The 21,596-nt window shown below is 39.6% G+C and overlaps 1 protein-coding gene across 2 annotated transcripts in view; it reads left to right on the forward strand.

Moving 5' to 3' along the window:
* The first annotated feature begins 19,922 nt into the window (after nt 1–19,922).
* The window catches only part of SRC (SRC proto-oncogene, non-receptor tyrosine kinase), a 41,500-nt gene continuing 39,826 nt past the window's right edge, over nt 19,923–21,596 (forward strand). For both annotated transcript variants that reach the window (XM_063455990.1, XM_063455991.1), the window contains exon 1: nt 19,923–20,148. The gene's annotated coding sequence lies outside the window, so the exon portion shown is untranslated. The remainder of the gene's footprint in view (nt 20,149–21,596) is intronic.

Here is a 21,596-nt window from a genome sequence, read left to right on the forward strand (position 1 = left end):
GTGTATCTGGAGGTGATCAATCTCCCTTCCTTCCCCCTGGATTCCTCCGTCCACCCTTGTCTTCCTTAGGACGGCTCACCGGCCGGACATAGCCCGATGCCCCACGTTGGGCGCCAAGTTGTTATGGTACTTTTTGAAAGTAAACCAAAATGTTCAAATGTCTATCTGTTCCTGTCCAAATCAATAAAATTAAATTGCGTATATACGCTGAAGTAATTAAGTCTGACACACGAGGTTCAGGTTAAAATAACTTCGAGAAAGTTTATTGGCAAGTGAAGAAAAAGCGGGCGCGCAGGCCCTTTTAAGAGGCATTTTGCGTCATCATTGATTATTAGAATATCAGCAAATAAACATCATCAATTGGATTAATTGTTAAGTGACGGAGTTAGTGTCTTACCTATTGGTTAATAAAATTAAGAGGTTAGTCCCGTGCCCACCCATCAGAGGTGGGATTATTCTGGACACGGGTGGGGGACAAGGGGGTCCTAAGCGTCATTTTACACGGTCAGTGATATCAGGCTTTATGTCCAGGTGCAAGGTCTCTTATGAATAGAACATTTCATTACTACTGTGTTCTGTGGCCTTCAAACTGTACTATCTTACAAGCTCTTAAGGAGTAGCCGGCAAGTCTTAAGGAGTAGCCAGCACCTCCTGGTACTTGTCCTTGAAGGAAACACGGTCTTTGTCTACTGTATTAATTGGGTTGAGAAGTTCAGTCACGTAATGTAGTTTTAAAATGAACAAGTTAAGTCATGAGGACAAAATGGAGGATTGAAGAAGTCAGGTTAGGAGGACAAAATGGAGGACGAAGTCACAGTATAAAGTTAAGATGGAGTTAGTACAATAATTCAATACAAGTACAATAATAATTTTTAATAATTCCACATCAGTATGATGTTGTATATAAGATATATACATATTATATAGATATAATATATGTATATATATCTTACACATAACTATATTTGTATTTATTAACATATTTTTTTGTATTTTACACATGCAGGGAGACTGCCTGTCAGTTCAGGCAGTCCCTCTGCAGGCAGCACTATGGACGCCTATTGCGGCCATGTGACTGCTCTTTCAGTTCGATCACATGGCCCGCGGGTGCCTAATTTGCCGAGGGGGGATTGTCTGGGCTGTCAGACAGTCCCCCCAGAACGAGAGGAACACCGATCGTCGTCGGGGGAACAGCGGCAATCTAGTAAGTAAGTAGGTCTTTGAGGATGTTCTGGGTACGTCCGTGGTCGTTAAGGACCATTTTTTCTCGGACGTAACTAGTACGTCCTCGGTTGGGAATGGGTTTAAAATTTGTATCTCCTGCTCTGTAAATTGAACTTTAATTACATACATGCTTCCTGCATTGTCTAGCAAGCTACTGACAGAGCAGGAGGTAAGAAATTCTAAATTAAACAGTATTTTCAAAACAGGAACTGTAAACATTAGATGACTTTACAGGAAGTTTTTGGAAGGCTGTGCAAGTCACATGCAGGGAGGTGTGGCTAGGGCTGTACAAACAAAGTGATTTAATGCATAAATGGCATTTCAGCAGTGAGACTGCAGGGGCATGATCTATACAACAAAACTGCTTCATTAAGCTAAGGTGTTTTGGTGACTATAGCGTCCCTTTAAAGAATGGGAATTATGTATAAAAAGTGTTGTATGCTGAAATGTGGTCCAGCGTACTATAAGTTGGGCTGTCGCCATACCTCCCAACATTTTTAATGGACAAAGAGGGACACTTTCATTTTAGGGGTGTGAGTGGGGGTGTGACCAGGGGCGAGGCTGTTCTGAAGCAGCCACAGAGGGCAGGCTTAGAGCTGAAATGTAAACATGAGCTGAAGTGGTCTGGATGCCTACAGTGTCCCTTTAATGACTCAGAGCACTGGCTGTGGCACTCTGAGTAATTCAGAAGCACTGGGGGACTACGAGGGTGTGGTTTGTACCTCATTTTGTTTTCTTGTAACTTTATATTCAAGATTTAGGAAACTATAGCATAATTCAGTTTAGACACGACAAAGCTGGACACTGGACGTCCTCATGGACCTTTAACTGAGTGGTGGAACCGCGAGGACACACTTAAAGAGGTCTGTACCTAATATTGGTGCAGACAATGGAGCTCCCCCACCTAACCCCCAGGGAACCACTCAACCCCTATAGAAGGTAAGCCTGGAGAAAGGGGTGGACATACATACACAGCACGTTCAGCAACACTTAAGCTCACCAACACACAACACTCAGCCACCATCAGACTCCTCTAGGAAACACACAATTCAGTAACCACACAGACACACACAGCCTTCCTCCATACAGTTCTTACCCTCCTCCACAGACACAACATTCAGCCACAACATACACACTCAACACTCAGAGAAACAGAGCCGAGGGCACAAGGTGGGAACCCCAATCTTGCACCCTGCCTAGGGCCCTGGCCCCTGGGCAACCATAATCTGACACCGTCCGATGAACAATAATAATAATAAAGTGTTGAAATAAAAAGATGTAGTCAGAAAGGATATCACTACTGGGGGTTCTTTTGTAAAATACTCACAGGTTGGTTTATTCGGTCAATGTTTCACTACAGATTATCAATTTACATCAAGTCCATGGAGTGCTGTCCTTTTGGACTATATATTGTTGTTGAATCAACCATTGTGCTATAGTTTGATGTTAGCCTTTAAGTGCAAAATATTTGGTTAGTATACAGGAAATTGGGGTTTGGTGGGGACTTTTTGTTACAATAAGAGTGATTGTTGCATGTTTAAAGGCAGCTGGAAACTAATCCTGTATTCCCTTCACCTTAGTGTCCCTGTCTTTAGTTACAGAGGTCCCCCCATTTTTCCAATAAGTTTTAATGAAATAAATGTTTTTAATAAAAAAATGTTGTCAGTGCCGAGGTTACCTCCACGATGGTCCAATCCAATGCTTCTCGTAGAGCCTCATGCACATACGCAGCGTGTGGTGGCGAGCATCCAAGCTTCCCCATAGAAAAATGCTGAATCAATGCTTTCCTAAGGGGGCTTCACGTCATGTGACTGAATTTTACTAAGTCAGTGCCGCTAGTGACTGTCAGGAAAAGAGCCACTAGTGGTGAATTTCTAAAAATTTGCAATATTTTACATTGCAGGATTAAAAGGACAGAACAACGCACACAGAACACCTCATTGAGATGACGTGGCCTGGGTGACTTCCGTGGTCCTTTAAGGAGAAGGCCAAGATGAGCAGAAATGTGAAATGAATGCAATACTATACCAAGAGAACATGTCTTAAATATTTAGATAGCATGGATAGATAGCATGGACTTGGACATGAAGAGGAGAAGAAAACGAGTAAAAACGGGTTGCCCAAAAGGTAGATCCTCAGATGTTGCAGAACCACAACTTCCATGATGCTTTGCATGCCTTTGCATGTCTTTAGAATGACAAAGTATCGGGGCGGGGCCTGAACGGCAACCTGAACAGTCGCATGGCGGCGGAGCTCCCACAATCATAGTTGAATTTAGGGAAATTCTTACGGATCCAATGCTCACTCTGATGCCGGGATACGCTGCCCAAGATAGGGGCACCCTGGCGAATCGACCGATACCGGACACCGATATTTCCCGCAAGCGTGACACAGAGGAGGCCCACTGCGGCCTGCGGCGGATGGGGATGGGGGGAGGCGGCCGCTCTCCTCGCCTCTACGCCGGGGGCACTGCACCCCTGAACACCCGCTCCCCCCCCTTAGGACCGGCGGGGGTAATCCCGGTCCAACCCCGCCAGACACAAAGGCCACGGCTGACACTGATGGCAGAACCTCACAAGCAACTCCCAGCTCCACAGGCCCACACTATGGCGGACACCACGGACGACCACAAAGGCTGTGCAGTGGGGAACGACACACTAACAAATCTAGATGCCATCTTCAACGCCTTTTGGGCGAAACTAGAAGACAGAGAGCGGCAGGCCAAAGCACAAACGAACCTACCCAGGGAGAGTCCCTCACGCCTCTGCCCGAGCCAAGCTCAACCCCGCTCAAAAGAAAGCAAACAAAGATGGCGACGAAGACGGAGACATCTCCCGCCTGCCCGCAAGAGGTTACACCGAGCGGCACTACAACCTCGAAGGGACCTTCAAGACCCATCTCAACCCAGCACGAATCGGAAAACTGCTGAGCAACCACCGAGTGGCAGACCTACATTGCAGCGCCGGAGGCCGACAAAACCACAGGGAGCCCTAGAGTCCCGGATAAGAGCACCACCTACCTGCATCGCGCCCACAGGTACCCACAGCGACGGGCAAACGAGCCCAATACGGGAACCTTTTCAGCCGGACTTTGCCATGAAACCACGGGACCCTTACGCATCCCTTACGCCCTTTCCCATGATGGGTATCGGGTGAAGAGAAACTCACATCGCAGGAACGCACGGAGGGTATTGGTTGTTACCCCTGCCATACTGAACGCTGGTGAATCCCTTCTGCAACCCTCTAAGCCGAGATAATTGTTTAACACTAAAACTCTGTTATATACCGCTCAAACGTTTTTGCAATTATTACTGATATCTGTATGTTCTTGCCAGATCTTCTTATGCCCACTGGGAGTGCTCCTAGTTGGCCGGCTACTGGCCATTCCCATGCCAAATAGCCGGCGTGTCTGGCAACCTACCTGCTTCCCTAACCTCTCGGTTACCCGAGACTTAAAAGCATGTTTTCTACCTATACACCTACTCGTATATAGTCAATTTACACTGTAGTAACGAATCCATAGGATATGCATGGAAAGCATGTGAAGCAGCAAATTACCTATAAGCGATTTTATAAGCATGTTTAAAAGCTTGTTCCACCTAAACCTACACACTAGGCAGCCCATAACTGTTAAGCTGTATTACTACTATGCTAAATATTAACTAATGCTTTAAAACAACATCTCTCTTGACCTACTAACACAAAAATGTGCGCTGATATGCTATTATGCCTTTTCTGTTCAACTCATTGTTCACTCTTTTCTTGCTATAGCTGGCAAGGCATAGCGAGAATGTTTGTAACCCTCATGCGCTTCAAAAATAAAGAATTAAAAAAAAAAAAAAAAGAATGACAAAGTATCATGGAAGTTGTAGTTTTAAAACTTCTGGAGATCTACATTTTGGGTGCCCTTGGTGTAGATAGTGTGGTAAAGTAGAAGGCCTCCATAACTTAGCTGGGGCAATGCTGCAATGCCCAAAGGGTAAATCCAAAGTGTCGATGAGTGTCAGTGGGTCTTGAGAACTGCAAATGATCATTTCTGGAAAAGGTGTTGATATTTCTTGTGCAGCAAATAGAGGGGGTTAGAGGACGTAGTGAAAAGGGGAAGGTGTTGTGAAGTGGTAGAATATATATGTTATCTTTTATCTATGTAAATAAAATACCTACCCTGTATACTTATTGCACATGTTTTACCTCTAATCTATTGTAATGTAACCTGTAAAATAGACTTGTTATAGCTCTGTAAATAAAGCAGAACTATTATGCGTACAATACCTTCTATTTACTGTAGTTTAACATTTACAATGGAAACTATTCCTGGAAGGGCCATTGAAATAAAATATATGCACATTGTATAATTGCGTCACTTACTCTATTACCCCTCCCCCTGAAAAGTCACCTACAAAGTTACCCTTTCACATCTACTGGCAGAGGTTGGTGTATTAACTCGAGTGTTAAAAGCAGAAAAGAAGCAGGCACTAGAGCGTTACATGTTTGTATTCCTAACGATATAGTGTTTCTGTAACTCCTGTACCCATCTCCATGGTAGTAAGGGGCTCTTATTTACTGCCAGCCCCAATTGTACTGTGTCAGCAGTAGTTTGTCTCATTATTATTATTTATAAAACACCAACAAATTCCACAGCGGTGTACAATTCTCATGAATCAGATTCATTTTTTTTCACTGAATTAATCCTTTGGTCTTTCCTTCTTATATTCTGTCAGTGGTTGACTGAGGATAATAAGAGTGGCTATGCCACAAAAAGTTTGATGTTGTTTGGATTTTTGTCGACGGTATCACATAAACCATTGTACACATTGTGAATGTATCATTCTTTATATTACTAAAAAAAAAAATAGGACAAGGGATCAAGTTGGTGGTCCTTTGCAGCCAACTAACGCAAGAACCTAAGATCTAAGAACCCACAAGTTTTGTTTTTTTCACTAATTCACTAAGAATTGTAACAGAAGTGCCAAGAATTGACCGGATATTTGCAAATCTTAGGCAAAATTAGCCGAACGGCAGAAAAAAAAATACAAATTGCTGTTTGATTCCCCCCTCCCCCCCTCCTATAATTCTCCTATATTAAAATACAATTTTCAATTCTCTTGTCAATCCCAGTTTAGCGGACAGTCCTATGGGAAATCAGAGCATGTGTGACATTTGGGGTTATTGATTACACTAAAAAATTGATCATTGCAGCAATTTTGCCCGATCAGCTATTGTTGGTCTAAAATCTTCAATTAATGCCTAATAATTCTCAGTTTAGTGAATCACTCTTAATGTGTATTGCACGAGCTTGCCTTTGTGTGCCCCTCAACGTATGAATATGTGATGCTCTTGCCATTAATATTGGCGTGTGGAGGAATGAGTGTATCTGTGTGTGTCATTATTTGCGCATACTGAAAAGATGTCTCATTCTTCCAGTGAATCAACACTCCTATTCACTAGGGAAGAATGAAGGAAACAGAGAAGGAGGCTCAGACAGGGAAAAGAGGGAGGGGAAGGGGGGGGAGGTAAGCGCAGGCAAATTAAGGGAGGGAACACATGGGGAGGGAGTGCTGGCAAGCGAGGGAGGAGCAGATGAACATAAAGAATAGATAAGGGAGGACAGAGGGTGAAAGGAGGAGGCGCAGTCTGGCTCTAATGGGTGGGCACGGAGTGAGTGACACAGGGAGTGGGGGGCAAGGAGAGGGGTGTAGACCTGTGACACATTGAGTGATATAGAAAGGGTGATTTTAAGCTCAGAAAGATGGTGGAAAACACAGGGAGGGGAGGATACAAAGAGCCCAGGGTGGTTAGAAGCACGCATGATAAGGGGGCCATTGCTGACTAACATTTCGGTGGAGTGTAGGCATAGCGGAGCTGGTGGGTACGCCCAAAAAGGCATTATGGGGGCAGGATATATGCGTATGTATATAGCGTGGGTATACATATATGTATGCATTGTACAGCGCTACAGAATTTGCTGGCGCTATATAAGTAATAAAATAATAATAATACGCATAGGCGTGCGCAGCCTATTGTATAAGGGTGTGCACCCTAAAGCACAAAAACACACGCCGCATATATATATATATATATATATATATATACTGCTGTGTGTGTGTGTAGACGCTGTGTGTGTGAGGGCGATGTGTGTAAGGGTGCTGTGTGTTTAAGGAGCGCTGTGTGTGTAAGAGCGCTGTGTGTGTAAGGGCGCTGTGTGTGTAAGGGCGCTGTGTGTGTGAGGGCGCTGTGTGTGTGTGAGGGCGCTGTGTGTGTGTGAGGGCGCTGTATGTGTGTGTAAGGGCGCTGTGTGTGTGTGTGTAAGGGCGCTGTGTGTGTGTAAGGGTGCTGTGTGTGTGTGTGTGTAAGGGTGCTGTTAGTGTGTATATGTGAGGGTGCTGTTAGTGTGTGTGTGTGTGTGTGTGTGTAAGGGTGATGTGTGTGTAAGGGTGCTGTTAGTGTGTATGTGTAAGGGTGATGTGTGTGTGAGGGTGCTGTTTGTGTGCTGTATGTGGGTGCTGTGTGTGTGTGCTGTATGTTTGGGGGATTGTGTGTATTGTGTGGGGGCCGTTTGGTAAATATCCCCCTCCCTTCTTACCTTATGTAGGGAGGGGGGACCTTGCTGCTGCTGCCTTCCCTGGTGGTCCAGTGGAGGTGGGGGCAGATTTCTTAATATCCCCCCTCCCTTCTTACATTATGCCTGGGAGGGGGGATCATTTCTGCTGCTGCTGCCTTCCCTGGTGGTCCAGTGGAGAGTGAACTCTAGCCTTGCAGGCTAGAGTTAAGTCTCGCGAGATTTGAGCGTTGCCGCGGTAACCACGGAAACGCTCAGAATCCCGCGAGAGGACCCGGCGGAGCTGCTGGCAAGAGCTCCCCGGGTCCTCTCCTGCCTCCCTCCCTGCCTGTGGGTCGGTGGGGAGGGAGGCTGAGAGCAGAGCCGGCGCTCGGATAGCGCCGGCTCTGCATGAGCCGACAGGGGAGATCCCGAGATCTCCCCTGCCGGTCTCAATACATAGGCGTGCCGCGGGGATTAGGGTGTGCCCAGGCACACCCGGCACACCCCGTGCGCACGCCTATGATAATACGAGTGAATGTGTGTATATATATATATATATATTATTTTCGAAACTGCGCAGTCCATGGCTGGCTTCTGGTTATTGGGCCTTTTGGATCACAGCCCGTGCTTTGGTTTAATAAAAGCTGTGTTTTAAAAAGCATCCATTGCTAATGGTATATGTAGAATTGCAGAATGAAGTCTTTATATCAACAGTGAATACAAGTATCCCTCAATCCACCACATATACAATCTGTCTGTGATCGTTTGCATGTCACGCTGGGAACTCTAGGATAGATGTGGAAACATTAATTCTTAGTAGTGCCCAGGAGGGACTTTCTGGAGTCCAATGTGAGATATGTGGCAGTAATTTCTCTCTCTCTCTCTCTCTCTCTCTCTATATATATATATATATATATATAAAAACTACTAATAATATATTATCATAATGTATACTACTACAACTACTAATAACAAATCAATTAAAACAATCACAATGCAAAAGGCATGTTTGCATTGTGATTGTTTTATTTGATTTGTCACTTTTCTGTTTGTTATTTTCTTTTATTTTCATTTTCAATTTTATTTGTATAATTGTTGCTGAAATCATTTGGAGAGTCCCTGAGGAAGTCATTTGGGGCGAAACATGTAGGATTACTCCTAGCAACTGATCTTGCTTTGTTTTTAGCATTTTTTATACATCAGTGTTTTTATATACACTTTATATAATAAACAGCAGTCTTTTTTCACCTGATATCTGAGTCCGGCTCTCCATACTCACAGCCTCACAGCTACAGGAAGAGGCGTTCTGGATTAGCCCCCCACTGACATCAGGGGAGGCACCCTTCTGCGATTTATTCTACCTAATCCTGTGAGTGCAATTTTATTTTGCGCCATTAATTCATGTAACACTATATAATATGTTCATTTGTGTTTCCTTATCTTATTTGTAGATCTACAGCTATATTCTCCAATATATTCACTGCTTTTGTACCACTTAGAAAGGAATATAGTCTGGTATATTCCTGGAGAAGGCTACTATCACTATCTATTAAAGGACCACTCTAGGCACCCAGACCACTTCAGCTTAATGAAGTGGTCTGGGTGCCAGGTCCTTCTAGGGTTAACCCATTTTTTCATAAACATAGCAGTTTCAGAGAAACTGCTATGTTTGTGAATGGGTTAAGCCTTCCCCTATTTCCTCTAGTGGCTGTCTCATTGACAGCCGCTAGAGGCGCTTGCGTGATTCTCACTGTGATTTTCACAGTGAGAGCACGCAAGCGTCCATAGGAAAGCATTATGAATGCTTTCCTATGTGACCGGCTGAATGCGCGCGCAGCTCTTGCCGCGCGTGTGCATTCAGCCGACGGGGAGGAGAAGAGGAGGATCGGAGGAGGAGAGCTCCCCGCCCAGCGCTGGAAAAAGGTACGTTTTAAACACTTTCCCCTTTCCAGAGCCGGGCGGGAGGGGGACCCTGAGGGTGGGGGCACCCTCAGGGCACTCTAGTGCCAGGAAAACGAGTATGTTTTCCTGGCACTAGAGTGGTCCTTTAAGATAAGTGTTTATTTCCATCACACCATTTATTTGTTTAAAGTGTTTGTTTGTTTGTTTAACGTAAATGTATAAAACACTGATAATGAATGTTCGGTTTGTGCATAAACTGGGTTTTAAAAGATTCTTGTATAAAGGCCGATGTGAAGGGTGTGTTATATGGATAGAAGATTTTATAGAGGTGATTTGTGTTCAATAAAGTAATGAAACTAGTGGTATCTTTATAAAATATTAATTTAAGGAATACTTTTATAAAAGACGGATATCAGAATTACTTTAGAAAAGTTTGAACTAATGGATATTTGTATAAAAAGACTGATATCAGGGGTGCTTATATGAAAAGTTGAGATTAGGGGTGACTATGTTAGATAACTTGATGTGTAGGATTTGGGAATTATTATATGTAGCGTTACTTAACTTATCCAGGGGCCAGCCGCGGTCCTCTCTTCGAGCTGCGCGCGGTCCTGCTGCTGCACAAGCCGCGCGCGGCTCATTCGACGACTTCAATAGGAATGCGGGCAGTGACCGCGAGAAGCGGTCACGTGTCCCGCCTGAATCTAAGAGCGCGCTGCGAGTCTCGGGCGTGCTCTTAAAGAGACAGTGGGAGCCTAAATTGCCAAAAGGCTCCCATTGGCCCATGTCATGCCACACTCCCCATATACTTACCATTTGGGGGTGTGGATATGACAGGAGCCAATCACATTAGTTTAGAAGCTATTTAAACTTACCTCTCCCTTTACTCCCTGCCCTATTGTGGTTTCTGTTTCAGTTCCCTTTAGCGCTTGTGGTGTTCAGTTGTGTTTCTTTGTATTGACCTTGGCTTTGTTTCTGACTACGTTATCTCTTTATCCTTATCTGTTCTGTTTGCCGGCTTGCTGTTTACTGTGTACCAGACCCCGGCTAGTAGTTTACACTGTCTCTCTGTGCCCTTGGCCTCGGATCGTTCCTGACTCTGTCTCCTCTCATATACGTCGAGTCTGGCCATTCTAAGGTCCGGTAGACGTATCTCTCCTCTGTGTTGTCTTTTGTCGAGTTGAATCCTGCGAGTTGGGGTATATTATCGTTACATTATAGACAACAAAGTACGCAACAATGTGCAATGTCAATCAACAAGGCCAGTAAGGTATTGTCATGTATAAAAAAGGGCATTAATTCTTGGGATGAGAATATAATATTGCCTCTTTATAAATCACTAGTAAGACTACATATTGAATATGCTGTGAAATTTGGGGCACCTGTTCTAAAAAAGGATATTATGGCACTAGAAAAGGTGCAAAGGCGGACTACAAAATTAATAAAAGGAGTGGAACATTTTAGCTATGAAGGAAGGTTAACTAATTTAAATCTGTTTAGTTTACAAAAACTCAGAGGAGATTTGATAACATACCATTATACAAATATATTCGGGGCCAATACAAATCATTGTCTGGAAATCTATTCACAAACCGGACTATATATAGGACACCAGGTCGTGCGTTTAGACTGGAAGAAAGAAGATTTCGTCTAAGGCAAAGGAAAGTTTTTTTTACTGTAAGAACAATAAGGATGTGGAATTCTCTGCCTGAAGAAGTGGTTTTATCAGAGTCCATACAGATGTTTAAACAGCAACTAGATGCATACTTGCAAAAACACAATATTCAGTTATATGATTTTTCAACTGTAGGGTAACAGCATCTTGATCCAAAGATAAATCTGACTGCCAAAAAAGGCAGATATAAATTCAGAGCAGGATTATCCATTAGGCGACCCTAGGCAGCCAACTAGACCCCAGGAATTAGACAGGGGCCCCAGAACCATGAATTATTTGGCCCTATGAACCATCCCTCTGTGAAGAATGAAGGTGGGCCCCAAAATGGCAACCTGGCTAGGGCCCGTGGGATCTTAATCCTTCTCTGAATAGCAAGTGTTGTTCTATAAAAGACTGATATGAGGATGTTTGTAAATAAGGCAGATATATCATATCATTGCACAAAAGATTTAATTTCGCATTGCCTGTGTTCAAATGTTCATGTGAAGGTTGTATATGTAGTGGATTAAGGGATACTTGTAGTCATTACTCATAGGAGAGGAACTTGTATTCACTATTGATATAAAGGGGTACTTGTCTTTATTATTCCTATGAGTGGACTTATATTAACTATTGATAAAGGGTACATATATACTATGTTGATATGAGGGGTAGTTGTATACAGTATTGATATGAGGAGTAGGTACATACAGTATTGATATGAGGGGTAGTTACATACAGTATTGAAATAAAGGTTACTTGTATACAGTATTTTTATGAGGGGTAGTTGTATTGATGTAAAGGGTTCTGATATTCAGTGTTAATATTAGGGGTGCTTATATTAAATAATGATAAGCTATAATGAAGGATATATTTGGTGTATATTAGAGATGGGAAAGGTTGATATATTTGGTGTATATTAGAGATGGGAAAGGTTGATATATTTGGTGTATATTAGAGATGGGAAAGGTTGATATATTTGGTGTATATTAGAGATGGGAAAGGTTGATATATTTGGTGTATATTAGTGATGGGAAAGGTTGATATATTTGGTGTATATTAGTGATGGGAAAGGTTGATATATTTGGCGTATATTAGAGATGGGAAAGGTTGATATATTTGGTGTATATTAGAGATGGGAAAGGTTGATATATTTGGTGTATATTAGAGATGGGAAAGGTTGATATATTTGGTGTATATTAGAGATGGGAAAGGTTGATATATTTGGTGTATATTAGAGATGGGAAAGGTTGATATATTTGGTGTATATTAGAGATGGGAAAGGTTGATATATTTGGTGTATATTAGAGATGGGAAAGGTTGATATATTTGGTGTATATTAGTGATGGGAAAGGTTGATATATTTGGTGTATATTAGAGATGGGAAAGGTTGATATATTTGGTGTATATTAGTGATGGGAAAGGTTGATATATTTGGTGTATATTAGAGATGGGAAAGGTTGATATATTTGGTGTATATTAGAGATGGGAAAGGTTGATATATTTGGTGTATTTTAGAGGTGGGAAAGGTTGATATATTTGGTGTATATTAGAGATGGGAAAGGTTGATATATTTGGTGTATATTAGTGATGGGAAAGGTTGATATATTTGGTGTATATTAGAGATGGGAAAGGTTGATATATTTGGTGTATATTAGAGATGGGAAAGGTTGATATATTTGGTGTATTAGAGATGGGAAAGGTTGATATATTTGGTGTATATTAGAGATGGGAAAGGTTGATATATTTGGTGTATATTAGTGATGGGAAAGGTTGATATATTTGGTGTATTTTAGAGGTGGGAAAGGTTGATATATTTGGTGTATATTAGAGATGGGAAAGGTTGATATATTTGATGTATTAGAGATGGGAAAGGTTGATATATTTGGTGTATTAGAGATGGGAAAGGTTTATATATTTGGTGTATATTAGAGATGGGAAAGGTTGATATATTTTGTGCATATTAGAGATGGGAAAGGTTGATATATTTGGTGTATATTAGAGATGGATAAGGTTGATATATTTGGTGTATATTAGAGATGGGAAAGGTTGATATATTTGGTGTATATTAGTGATGGGAAAGGTTGATATATTTGGTGTATATTAGAGATGGGAAAGGTTGATATATTTGGTGTATATTAGAGATGGGAAAAGTTGATATATTTGATGTATTAGAGATGGGAAAGGTTGATATATTTGGTGTATTAGAGATGGGAAAGGTTTATATATTTGGTGTATATTAGAGATGGGAAAGGTTGACATATTTGGTGTATATTAGAGATGGGAAAGGTTGATATATTTGATGTATTAGAGATGGGAAAGGTTGATATATTTGGTGTATTAGAGATGGGAAAGGTTTATATATTTGGTGTATATTAGAGATGGGAAAGGTTGACATATTTGGTGTATATTAGAGATGGGAAAGGTTGATATATTTGGTGTATATTAGTGATGGGAAAGGTTGATATATTTGGTGTATATTAGAGATGGGAAAGGTTGATATATTTGGTGTATATTAGAGATGGGAAAGGTTGATATATTTGGTGTATATTAGAGATGGGAAAGGTTGATATATTTGGTGTATATTAGTGATGGGAAAGGTTGATATATTTGGTGTATATTAGAGATGGGAAAGGTTGACATATTTGGTGTATATTAGAGATGGGAAAGGTTGATATATTTGGTGTATATTAGTGATGGGAAACGTTGATATATTTGGTGTATATTAGTGATGGGAAAGGTTGATATATTTGGTGTATATTAGAGATGGGAAAGGTTGATATATTTGGTGTATATTAGAGATGGGAAAGGTTGATATATTTGGTGTATATTAGAGATGGGAAAGGTTGATATATTTGGTGTATATTAGAGATGGGAAAGGTTGATATATTTGGTGTATATTAGTGATGGGAAAGGTTGATATATTTGGTGTATATTAGAGATGGGAAAGGTTGATATATTTGGTGTATATTAGTGATGGGAAAGGTTGATATATTTGGTGTATATTAGAGATGGGAAAGGTTGATATATTTGATGTATTAGAGATGGGAAAGGTTGATATATTTGGTGTATATTAGTGATGGGAAAGGTTGATATATTTGGTGTATATTAGAGATGGGAAAGGTTGATATATTTGGTGTATATTAGAGATGGGAAAGGTTGATATATTTGGTGTATTAGAGATGGGAAAGGTTGATATATTTGGTGTATATTAGAGATGGGAAAGGTTGATATATTTGGTGTATATTAGTGATGGGAAAGGTTGATATATTTGGTGTATTTTAGAGGTGGGAAAGGTTGATATATTTGGTGTATATTAGAGATGGGAAAGGTTGATATATTTGATGTATTAGAGATGGGAAAGGTTGATATATTTGGTGTATTAGAGATGGGAAAGGTTGATATATTTGGTGTATATTAGTGATGGGAAAGGTTGATATATTTGGTGTATTTTAGAGGTGGGAAAGGTTGATATATTTGGTGTATATTAGAGATGGGAAAGGTTGATATATTTGATGTATTAGAGATGGGAAAGGTTGATATATTTGGTGTATTAGAGATGGGAAAGGTTTATATATTTGGTGTATATTAGAGATGGGAAAGGTTGATATATTTTGTGCATATTAGAGATGGGAAAGGTTGATATATTTGGTGTATATTAGAGATGGAAAAGGTTGATATATTTGGTGTATATTAGAGATGGGAAAGGTTGATATATTTGGTGTATATTAGAGATGGGAAAGGTTGATATATTTGGTGTATATTAGTGATGGGAAAGGTTGATATATTTGGTGTATATTAGAGATGGGAAAGGTTGATATATTTGGTGTATATTAGAGATGGGAAAAGTTGATATATTTGATGTATTAGAGATGGGAAAGGTTGATATATTTGGTGTATTAGAGATGGGAAAGGTTTATATATTTGGTGTATATTAGAGATGGGAAAGGTTGACATATTTGGTGTATATTAGAGATGGGAAAGGTTGATATATTTGATGTATTAGAGATGGGAAAGGTTGATATATTTGGTGTATTAGAGATGGGAAAGGTTTATATATTTGGTGTATATTAGAGATGGGAAAGGTTGACATATTTGGTGTATATTAGAGATGGGAAAGGTTGATATATTTGGTGTATATTAGTGATGGGAAAGGTTGATATATTTGGTGTATATTAGAGATGGGAAAGGTTGATATATTTGGTGTATATTAGAGATGGGAAAGGTTGATATATTTGGTGTATATTAGAGATGGGAAAGGTTGATATATTTGGTGTATATTAGTGATGGGAAAGGTTGATATATTTGGTGTATATTAGAGATGGGAAAGGTTGACATATTTGGTGTATATTAGAGATGGGAAAGGTTGATATATTTGGTGTATATTAGTGATGGGAAAGGTTGATATATTTGGTGTATATTAGTGATGGGAAAGGTTGATATATTTGGTGTATATTAGAGATGGGAAAGGTTGATATATTTGGTGTATATTAGAGATGGGAAAGGTTGATATATTTGGTGTATATTAGAGATGGGAAAGGTTGATATATTTGGTGTATATTAGAGATGGGAAAGGTTGATATATTTGGTGTATATTAGTGATGGGAAAGGTTGATATATTTGGTGTATATTAGAGATGGGAAAGGTTGATATATTTGGTGTATATTAGTGATGGGAAAGGTTGATATATTTGGTGTATATTAGAGATGGGAAAGGTTGATATATTTGATGTATTAGAGATGGGAAAGGTTGATATATTTGGTGTATATTAGTGATGGGAAAGGTTGATATATTTGGTGTATATTAGAGATGGGAAAGGTTGATATATTTGGTGTATATTAGAGATGGGAAAGGTTGATATATTTGGTGTATTAGAGATGGGAAAGGTTGATATATTTGGTGTATATTAGAGATGGGAAAGGTTGATATATTTGGTGTATATTAGTGATGGGAAAGGTTGATATATTTGGTGTATTTTAGAGGTGGGAAAGGTTGATATATTTGGTGTATATTAGAGATGGGAAAGGTTGATATATTTGATGTATTAGAGATGGGAAAGGTTGATATATTTGGTGTATTAGAGATGGGAAAGGTTTATATATTTGGTGTATATTAGAGATGGGAAAGGTTGATATATTTTGTGCATATTAGAGATGGGAAAGGTTGATATATTTGGTGTATATTAGAGATGGAAAAGGTTGATATATTTGGTGTATATTAGAGATGGGAAAGGTTGATATATTTGGTGTATATTAGAGATGGGAAAGGTTGATATATTTGGTGTATATTAGTGATGGGAAAGGTTGATATATTTGGTGTATATTAGAGATGGGAAAGGTTGATATATTTGGTGTATATTAGAGATGGGAAAGGTTGATATATTTGATGTATTAGAGATGGGAAAGGTTGATATATTTGGTGTATTAGAGATGGGAAAGGTTTATATATTTGGTGTATATTAGAGATGGGAAAGGTTGACATATTTGGTGTATATTAGAGATGGGAAAGGTTGATATATTTGATGTATTAGAGATGGGAAAGGTTGATATATTTGGTGTATTAGAGATGGGAAAGGTTTATATATTTGGTGTATATTAGAGATGGGAAAGGTTGACATATTTGGTGTATATTAGAGATGGGAAAGGGTGATATATTTGGTGTATATTAGTGATGGGAAAGGTTGATATATTTGGTGTATATTAGTGATGGGAAAGGTTGATATATTTGGTGTATATTAGAGATGGGAAAGGTTGACATATTTGGTGTATATTAGAGATGGGAAAGGTTGATATATTTGGTGTATATTAGTGATGGGAAAGGTTGATATATTTGGTGTATATTAGTGATGGGAAAGGTTGATATATTTGGTGTATATTAGAGATGGGAAAGGTTGATATATTTGGTGTATATTAGAGATGGGAAAGGTTGATATATTTGGTGTATATTAGAGATGGGAAAGGTTGATATATTTGGTGTATATTAGTGATGGGAAAGGTTGATATATTTGGTGTATATTAGAGATGGGAAAGGTTGATATATTTGGTGTATATTAGAGATGGGAAAGGTTGATATATTTGGTGTATATTAGAGATGGGAAAGGTTGATATATTTGGTGTATATTAGAGATGGGAAAGGTTGATATATTTGGTGTATATTAGAGATGGGAAAGGTTGATATATTTGGTGTATATTAGTGATGGGAAAGGTTGATATATTTGGTGTATATTAGAGATGGGAAAGGTTGATATATTTGGTGTATATTAGTGATGGGAAAGGTTGATATATTTGGTGTATATTAGAGATGGGAAAGGTTGATATATTTGATGTATTAGAGATGGGAAAGGTTGATATATTTGGTGTATTAGAGATGGGAAAGGTTTATATATTTGGTGTATATTAGAGATGGGAAAGGTTGATATATTTTGTGCATATTAGAGATGGGAAAGGTTGATATATTTGGTGTATATTAGAGATGGAAAAGGTTGATATATTTGGTGTATATTAGAGATGGGAAAGGTTGATATATTTGGTGTATATTAGAGATGGGAAAGGTTGATATATTTGGTGTATATTAGTGATGGGAAAGGTTGATATATTTGGTGTATATTAGAGATGGGAAAGGTTGATATATTTGGTGTATATTAGAGATGGGAAAGGTTGATATATTTGATGTATTAGAGATGGGAAAGGTTGATATATTTGGTGTATTAGAGATGGGAAAGGTTTATATATTTGGTGTATATTAGAGATGGGAAAGGTTGACATATTTGGTGTATATTAGAGATGGGAAAGGTTGATATATTTGATGTATTAGAGATGGGAAAGGTTGATATATTTGGTGTATTAGAGATGGGAAAGGTTTATATATTTGGTGTATATTAGAGATGGGAAAGGTTGACATATTTGGTGTATATTAGAGATGGGAAAGGTTGATATATTTGGTGTATATTAGTGATGGGAAAGGTTGATATATTTGGTGTATATTAGAGATGGGAAAGGTTGATATATTTGGTGTATATTAGAGATGGGAAAGGTTGATATATTTGGTGTATATTAGAGATGGGAAAGGTTGATATATTTGGTGTATATTAGTGATGGGAAAGGTTGATATATTTGGTGTATATTAGTGATGGGAAAGGTTGATATATTTGGTGTATATATTAGTGATGGGAAAGGTTGATATATTTGGTGTATATTAGAGATGGGAAAGGTTGATATATTTGGTGTATATTAGTGATGGGAAAGGTTGATATATTTGGTGTATATTAGAGATGGGAAAGGTTGAGATATTTGGTGTATATTAGAGATGGGAAAGGTTGATATATTTGGTGTATATTAGTGATGGGAAAGGTTGATATATTTGGTGTATATTAGTGATGGGAAAGGTTGATATATTTGGTGTATATTAGTGATGGGAAAGGTTGATATATTTGGTGTATATATTAGTGATGGGAAAGGTTGATATATTTGGTGTATATTAGAGATGGGAAAGGTTGATATATTTGGTGTATATTAGTGATGGGAAAGGTTGATATATTTGGTGTATATATTAGTGATGGGAAAGGTTGAGATATTTGGTGTATATTAGAGATGGGAAAGGTTGATATATTTGGTGTATATTAGTGATGGGAAAGGTTGATATATTTGGTGTATATTAGTGATGGGAAAGGTTGATATATTTGGTGTATATATTAGCGATGGGAAAGGTTGATATATTTGGTGTATATTAGAGATGGGAAAGGTTGATATATTTGGTGTATATTAGTGATGGGAAAGGTTGATATATTTGGTGTATATTAGTGATGGGAAAGGTTGATATATTTGGTGTATATTAGTGATGGGAAAGGTTGATATATTTGGTGTATATTAGTGATGGGAAAGGTTGATATATTTGGTGTATATTAGTGATGGGAAAGGTTGATATATTTGGTGTATTAGAGATGGGAAAGGTTGATATATTTGGTGTATATATTAGTGATGGGAAAGGTTGATATATTTGGTGTATATTAGAGATGGGAAAGGTTGATATATTTGGTGTATATTAGAGATGGGAAAGGTTGATATATTTGGTGTATATTAGAGATGGGAAAGGTTGATATATTTGGTGTATATTAGAGAGGGGAAAGGTTGATATATTTGGTGTATATATTAGTGATGGGAAAGGTTGATATATTTGGTGTATATTAGAGATGGGAAAGGTTGATATATTTGGTGTATATTAGAGATGGGAAAGGTTGATATATTTGGTGTATATTAGAGATGGGAAAGGTTGATATATTTGGTGTATATTAGAGAGGGGAAAGGTTGATATATTTGGTGTATATTAGAGATGCGAAAGGTTGATATATTTTTCTGAGTGTGACAGGTGAGGAGACCTATGTACTCAGCGATAAAGGAGTGGGCGGGGATTAGACTGAGTGACATGCACTGGGTGGGTCCTACAGATTGAGTGACACTAGACGGGGCACGGTGTTCCGTTTAAAGGACGCGAAGTGGGCGTGCCGCTTTGTATGAGTGACAGAGTGGGCGGGGCTGCCATTCCCAGTCACCCAGTGGGCGGTGTAGACAGGACTCCGCCCCCGGTGGGAGGGGCCGCTCTCAGTCGGAGGGTAGGAGGAGGGAGGCTACGCCGGCCGGGCGTGAACCTCAAATCCAAGGAGAGATCAAACTTCCCGGCCCGGCGGTACCAGGGGGAGCGCTGACAAGGGAGGAGCGGGGTACGGGGGTCACACTGAGCGCCACGGTCCATCCACCACCCCCCTCTATGTGAGGGGGGGCCCCGGACACAGGAAGACCCCATAACCACCCTAGAGGGGGGGTCAGAACACGGTGAGTACTACCTCTGGGGTGACTGCAGGGGGCAGTATGCATGAAGCCACACTCAGACAGGGACACTGGGCTCATCCAGTGGGACTCAGCACAATGAATGGCTAATCTGGGGGGGACTACAACTCCTTTGATTCTCAGCCCGCCACTGACAGGCAGAGCACCATGGGATATGTAGTCCTGAGCAGCTGGAGTGCCAGAGGTAAACCCCCATTACTCTCCCATCCTGGGAATGCCTGTATTCCTGTATATACCGTGTTTTGGGTGAGCAAGGAGGAGTTTCTTCCTTTATTACATTTCTGTGATTGTCCCCCATTTGTTTGTAGGGGGGTCCCTTTTTAATCTCCAATTTATTTTAATTTTATTACCCCACCTGTGCCTCTCCTATTCTCTAATAGAAGGGGGTATACAGGAAAGCTGGGGGCATTTTCTGGGTGGGAATACTTCCAGGGGTACACAGGTGGAGAGGGAGGGAGGGGCGCATTTTTTGAGTTTATTGTTGTACTTGATATACAGATTGTAACAGATTTATCTAGATCAGCTAAATAACTAATGGATATTAGACTCCTGTTTTATAGATACATTACATGATACATTGTGTGTGTGTGTGTATATATATATATTAGTTTTAAAGGGATGTTTGTGGAATGCTATTTTGATGTGGAGAAATGAATAAGTTCAGCTTTATATTTTAATACTCAGGAATAAAAGGTATATTTTGGTCCTACTTTCACTTTGAAACATGTAGTGATTCCAAGTATCTTTGTTTCAATGGGTGTGTGTGTGTGTGTGTATTGGTCTAATCATCCATATACTGTGTATACAATAGGACATTTTTTATGTGTCCAGTCATGTTCTTCATCACATAATATTTCCAAATGTTTGTATTCTTTATTTATTATTATTATTATTATTATTATTATTATTATTATTATTATTATAATAGAATTGCAGTCGAGAGACTAAAATATTTAGCTATTATCTACGAGTACATATTTAGGCAGAATCTCATTATTTGGCTTGAAAGGCTTAAACAGGATGCCTGGTCCAATTAAGCAATTCCTTTGTCAAATGAATTCATTACTCTAAATCCTGAGAGATGATACGCTTTAATCAGATGTGGCTGTTAAAATGTATGTACAACCTATCCTATTGTACATGAGAGATATACGGTTGCTGTGATTTCAGTCCTTTAATGTAGGCCTCTCAGTGGAACTGGTTTGTGGACCTGGCAATATTGACCGTATACTATATTATTGTTCCTGCCTTTCCAGCTTGCTGTGCAGCAGAGAAACAAACCCCCTTGGAAATATAGTTCCTGTGTGGCTGCACTCCTTGTTGCAGTTTTATAAACCCTGTGGATATTCCCCAGGCTAACATATTTGGTACACCACCCCCTCTCTTGCGACGTCTCCCATCCCTCTTTTTGGGCATGTTGTAGCCTGCTTGCA

This window comes from Pelobates fuscus, chromosome 5 (assembly GCF_036172605.1).
Source record: "Pelobates fuscus isolate aPelFus1 chromosome 5, aPelFus1.pri, whole genome shotgun sequence".
NCBI classification, from domain to species: Eukaryota; Metazoa; Chordata; class Amphibia; order Anura; family Pelobatidae; genus Pelobates; species Pelobates fuscus.